The 6,296-nt window shown below is 40.5% G+C and overlaps 2 protein-coding genes across 2 annotated transcripts in view; one reads left to right on the top strand and one right to left on the bottom strand.

Moving 5' to 3' along the window:
- LOC124344997 (verrucotoxin subunit beta-like) overlaps positions 1-6,296 on the bottom strand; it is a 493,626-nt gene that overhangs the window by 99,193 nt on the left and 388,137 nt on the right. The gene's annotated exons all lie outside the window — the stretch shown is intronic.
- Positions 1-6,296, top strand: part of LOC124344966 (mucin-3A-like) — a 322,367-nt gene that overhangs the window by 183,086 nt on the left and 132,985 nt on the right. The gene's annotated exons all lie outside the window — the stretch shown is intronic.

The following is a 6,296-nucleotide window of genomic DNA, read 5'->3' as shown; positions in this document are numbered from 1 at the left end:
ATGTCCTTTTGGCCGATCACGGAATCGTCAAAGTGGCCGATTTCGGAATGGCCAGGCAAATGAAGGATTACGACTACCAGAAAACGGGAGAGGTAAATCAGGCGACAATCAAATGTTATTTTAATCATTACTAAATCTTTGGTTTAATGATAGGAGTTGATGCCCATCAAGTGGATGGCCATCGAGTCCCTGACGGATAAAATCTTTTCCAGCCAATCGGATGTCTGGTCCTACGGGATAGTCTTGTGGGAAATATTTTCCCTCGGCAAAGTTCCGTATCCAGGTGAGAATTGAGTCAATTGAAATTGCCACAAAAATGAGTGACAACCGTTGGCTAATTTCACTTCATTTACCAGGAATGGAAAATGGTTGGGCGCTTGTAACAGAAATTCAAAATGGACACCGGATGGAAAAACCGGAATATTCACCAAATTTGTTGGGGGATATTATGAAACAATGTTGGCACATAGATCCGAGAGAGAGGCCAATTTTCTCCCAACTGACCGAGATAATCGAAAAATACATCGTGTCACTTGTCAGCTTAGATTACATAAATGGACTAGAAAGCGAAAATGACCTAATCGGCGTGACAGTCCAACGTACTGAAACTGAACCAATCAAACCATTCAAACATGAATAAATTTCATTCAATAACCTGTTATTTAAAAAAACTTCATCTTTTCCTTTTGAAGTGCAATTAAACGACTAGTGCTGGCAAAGGAAAAATACATCATGCAGAGAAGGTCTTAACAACATTAATGTACTGCATTTGAGCTTTCGGATCAATATTACAACCAAAATTACAACGTAAAAATGCGTCAATTACTTCCTTGGGAAAAAAATGGAAGACGACGGGGTCCAACGGATCGCAACTAGAATGATCAAATCTCATTTCACAGTCAACGTTTCCTTTTCAAATACGTGATCTTACATGATACTTCATCTTTTATTGGTCCTCAATTATATCATTTTTACTCTGTCATGACGTTTACTTTTTTACTTTTTTTCCAATTATTTTCATTCATTTTTACTTGGAAATGTTGTTACACACACGCAAAAACCAAAATAATAAACCAAACCAAAGAAATGTACTTGAATTCTCTTGATTTTACATCATTTTCTTTTTTGGCCGATTTGAGTTGCGGACCCCTTGGACATAATTTCAAAGTGAAAAAGAGGTCGCCCATCTGTTCTTTGCCGATCCTCAGCCAACGAAAATAACATACAAGATAAACTTCCCTCCACATCGCTACCACAAATGAAAACGTCCGAGGTTCTTATGCTGTCGTGATAAAAATTAAAGCCGTAAAAGAAGCAAGGCATTTCAAACGACGTCTCAATTGAAAAACAGACAGAATTACCGATCTATACTAGACACGCAGTGGATCACGAGGATGGCCAAACCAAACGACCGCACCTTCAGCCGGAATAGGGAAATCATTCGAAAGGAAAGAAGAAATAATACTCAAATAAAAATTACTTTCCAACGGGATCTACTTGGACACGAGAGTGGTGGTCTTTTTTAACAATTCGCTGATGGACTAATAAATGTAGTTGCGGAGAATAGCTAATAAACATGTCCCGAATTGACATAGATGGTCGCCTCGGGTCACCTTTAAACTCAATCTATCCTGCATGCAATCGCGCAATACTACTAAATGTGTCTTGATTTGGTCCCTACCTGGTGTAGTGTCACCTGTTCCATCCCTGCATCGGCAAACAGCTGGAACAAGAATTGGCTTCCATCCATCCAGTTCTCAGCCAAATGTTGCATCGCCGATAAAACCTGTGTCCATCGACGAAATAAAGAATAAATAGTACATTCGATGGTCTGCCATAAATCTGACTTGAAATCAGTCGGGAAAATGGGAATACAAAGGGTAAAAACAAAGGAATCGTTCACTCAGGCGTCAGAGTGGCACAACACAACAACGAGGAATAATAAGAGTTGACACATCTCGAGTGAACCTTCTTTCAACGGTTTTGACAGTTCCATTTAAATGAATGTGCGCGCATCATCTGGGTGAAACCAAAGATAAACTCACTGGGTTCTAAAGTTGAAGTCAGCACGACAGCAGGAATCCCACCACACTCTATGAAGGTATTTAACGGACATGTTGTTACAATACCGACGCAACTATTCACCAGCATCTTTAACCTAAATATTTGTAACTCATGGAATTCGACGACTTGCCATCTTTTTAAAGAAGACCCTTTAGAAAATGGATGCTCAGATGTTTGAATGAGGACTCGATGGACGAACCGGATCTGTGCCGCAAACAGACCCAGGAAAATGTTGATCCCAAAGCGGTTCTAGGATTTTTTTTAAGAAAAAAAAAGGGGGGGGGGGGGCAAATGACCCAAGCGTCTGTTTTCCGCACGGGTAATTAATTAACTCATCTCTACCACGTAGATTCATCCCCCCACCACCACCACCACCACCCTTTCGTTAGAGCTGTGACAATCTAAACTATTTTTTCGCATATTTTTGTCAACACTTGAAAATGGTTAGCAAAAAATCTTTTCCTGTTTTGGGTTGAAATTCCGTTTTCAACAGAAATGTTATCATAGTCAAGTCAATTTTTAAATACAAGCGATCTTATAAATATTATGAATTGGGAACAAATGTTGACTCTTCTTAATAGAAGAAGAGTCAACAGTTATTGTTTCAATTGATAATGAATAAATCCTATGAGATAATAAATCAAATAAAAAACCTGCCAATATCCATACGGTAATTATGATTGTTCAGATAGGAATCATTCGACGCGTCGCAGACGTGAAATTCAAAAAGAAAATAGTCTGAAAAATGTAATTACCCGGACTCTATGAAACGTCAAGCTGCGCGTCCAGCACGGGTTCCACGGCCACCACTTTAGTCGGAAGTTGCGATTCCAGTAGAACGAAAGTACCCACTTTCGTGACTGCGCTCTGGTTGAACTTGTGGACAGGCTGAATGGTTCCCTGGGATGAAAAAATGATTTTTAGAAATAAAAGTGCCACATTAAGGTTTTAGACGATTCACACAATAGAGAAGCATAGCGTCAAGAAATTCAAAGTCATTTTAAAAGAAAAAGGGCTTCCAATATGTTTACGGTGGTCGTTGCTCATATTGTCCTTTTCATTCGATTCGTGTTGAAATTATTTGAGAAACCTTTACTGGCATGATTCAAACATTTCCAACAAAGAAATAATATTCACCTGTGGCTGCTCTATTGGCGTGAATGAAGGGTCTTCAAGTTCCGGCTATCAGAGGATAATAATGAGCTATTTCATACACATCCCTTATTTAAGTACAGGACGAAATCCACACGACATCCTCTCTTGCAGCATTGAAGGTCTTTTTCCAATGATCTAGTGGCCGATCATAAGGTCGATGTTAATGCGCCCGTTTGACCCTGTTTTTTAAAAAAAAAGAATTGAAAAACTGAATGAGAAACTATTAATCTGAGCTGTTGGTAACCGCGGAAGTGGTTGGCGCAGCTGTTGTTTTGGCGGTGGTGGGCGGGACTAACTTACTCCATTCTGGTTGTTGTGGTTCAGTTGTTGATGTCGAGCTCAAGGTGCTGCTGGACTTTGTGCTGATTGTCGCCGAGATGGCCGACGTGGTCCCGGCAGATGTTGTTTTGCCAAATCGACGGGTTTGCCGTTCTGCTGCTCAGAGTTGGCTTGCGGTTGTTGTCGTTGATGTGTTCGGTGGCTTTGTCGTGGCAGGGTTAAGTGGACGACGTTCTAAAAGGAGGTACTGCTGGAGGGTTTGACGGTTGTCTTCAAGGTGAAGGGCTTGGTGTGCGTTGTCTTGGATGTTGTTGTGGTAGTTGGTTTAACAGTTCTCTTGGCTGTCGTAGGGTTAACGATGTTGTTGTCGTCGTCACAGTTGTTGGATTCTTGCTCGTTTGGGCCTCCTGTTTCGTGCATCATGAAATATTAATGGACCATATTATTTAGAAATACAAATAAGAGACATGAAAGAGATTTCAAATAAAAGGAGACATGTCAAACAACTTACCAAGGCGTTGGCCAGGAAGATGCTTTTTCTGAAACGATATTATTAAAGAAGCGCCGATTTTTATGTCGATTCAAATGAAACCGGACAATTCACCTGAATCTCACCACCAGTTTTGGGATGCACATCATCGTGACACGTAGTGAAATTCCTGCCATTTATTCCCACAAAAGTTCTGATTGCCGTACGGGAGTTGCAGTTTGTGTGTTCAAAGCGGATGGATGCGACGACTGTAAGTACAACACACCATGCAACAACTGCCCGCCTGGGACGGTGTGCACGCAACTGCAGGGCCTTTGTGATGCCGCTGAACAGAAGCAGTTGTTGCAGATGTTTTGACGAGGACGTTGAACGTTTTTTTCCATCTGTTTGTTTTTGGAGCTGGACGGTTTCGGAAACTATTACTGAAAATTCAAATCAGGTCCGTTGAGTAACGCCGTCCTATCGCCTTCTCTCTACAATTTCAAATAGTATAATAAATTAAAATAAACTTACACACAATTCATGTACGCCACTGTCACTATAACTTTGGACAACCCACAACCGATTTATATTGACGTTCAACTGTTTAAGGTTGTTTTACTAATATTTGTGACAACTTCTACTAGTTTAACTTAAATAGACTGTTTGCATTGAAACTGTATATAGGGAACAAATATTAAATCACCATTGACTGACTAGCGGGGAAGAGAGAAAGTGCTGTTCAACAAAGTTTGAAACCTGAAAGTGAAAATAATCTATCCAGTATTCCCTGTTGTTTCGACTTTCGAGAGTGGCACTCAAACTTTTTCTCCGTCTAGACGAAACAAAAGCGAATAAGCAAAGTATAATTAGCTGGTAAGGGGTGTGGTTTATCTCACTTACTAAAATCAGATATTTTGAATTTACAATTCCATGGTGATCCAGGGCCAGAGATTCAAACGACAATTAATGCTAATATAATGAACCTTTTGATATTTGGTATTCATCTTTCTCAAATTAAGGTTTACTTTACGAATAACATGTTTTAACGCAGTGTTCGCCGACAGTCCGATCCGATCCATTTTGATGTACAAGATTAGTCTGCTCTTCTTCCTTGTTGCCAGATTTCAAACAAATTTGTTTAGAATTTTTTTTTCCGATCGAAATTATTTTCCTAGCTCTTTTTCAGGCTTGAGCAACATACACTTTGACTGAAGCATATCGTACTATTGGCAATTAAATTGCGTTTTTAAGATAGCTTAATATCCATTTTCCATGCACACCATAATTATTTATTTATTTGTCCATTGCAGCGAAGTTCGCCCGCCGGCCGCCGCTATTTAGTTCCTATGGTGATTTCTGAATTTCAAAAGAAATGCTGTTCCGCTGAAACTGTTGAAAGTGTCAAACCAACATTTAGAGCTCGGTCACCGACTAATAAACGATTCTGGCGAATACGTACGCTGAGGTATCCAAATGGTTGATTTTGATGTAGTCCGCTTGCACCGTTCGCGGGACGAAGCGAATGCAGGAAATCTTGTGGTACTGCGTCATGGCGTAACCGATGGCGCATCGCGCCTTGGCATCTGATTCAATCAATACGATTGCATAAAACAAATTGAGATTCATTGAAAAGCGACATGGACATAATGAGGGGCGTCATACCAAATGCCGAGTCGATGACGTATGGAATTGCAAATGCATTGGGCCACTTTTTTAGTATAGTAGACGTTCATGTTGGGTAGATTCGGTAGACTGACGTGTCATCTCCCTCGGACGTGGGGAAGTAATCAGTTGCTAAAGTAAACGATCCAAATAAAAAGAAACCATTCAATATTAGAAGTAGAGGCCTCAAAATTAAGTCGAAAACGATATACTACCTGCTTTGCCAAATGTTGGAACGCATGCAAGTTCTGCCTCGGTCAAGGGCAATCCGCAATCTCGATCCATTTCAGGTGTTCCAACTGGAGTCCCCCCGTGATGACTTGGATGAGCAAGAGCAATTCACAAAATACCCAGTGGTTTACGGTTAGCTCGCGAAGAAACATTTTTAGAAGAGCTCAGGAAACAGACTCTCCGCAACACGGATGGTATCAATGAAGACTCTACAATCGATGAGGAAATTAACGATTTCGCCGGACTAGTCGAAGAAATATCCAATGACGAGAGATACGCCTTTGCCTTGACGGCAACTGGGAGAATACAGTGAAACTTGCGCGTTACATTCTTCGATGATTATTTACCTCAAGCAGAAAAAGTTGATTGCGGGCGATGCCGAACATTCAAGCATTTTTAATCGTTTCAAAGAAGATAGGATCGAAGATGTTCT

The sequence above is a fragment of the Daphnia pulicaria genome, chromosome 1 (assembly GCF_021234035.1).
Source record: "Daphnia pulicaria isolate SC F1-1A chromosome 1, SC_F0-13Bv2, whole genome shotgun sequence".
NCBI classification, from domain to species: domain Eukaryota; kingdom Metazoa; phylum Arthropoda; class Branchiopoda; order Diplostraca; family Daphniidae; genus Daphnia; species Daphnia pulicaria.
The sequence above is the reverse complement of the archived record's forward strand: the minus strand, read 5'-3'. Positions and strand labels throughout refer to the sequence as shown.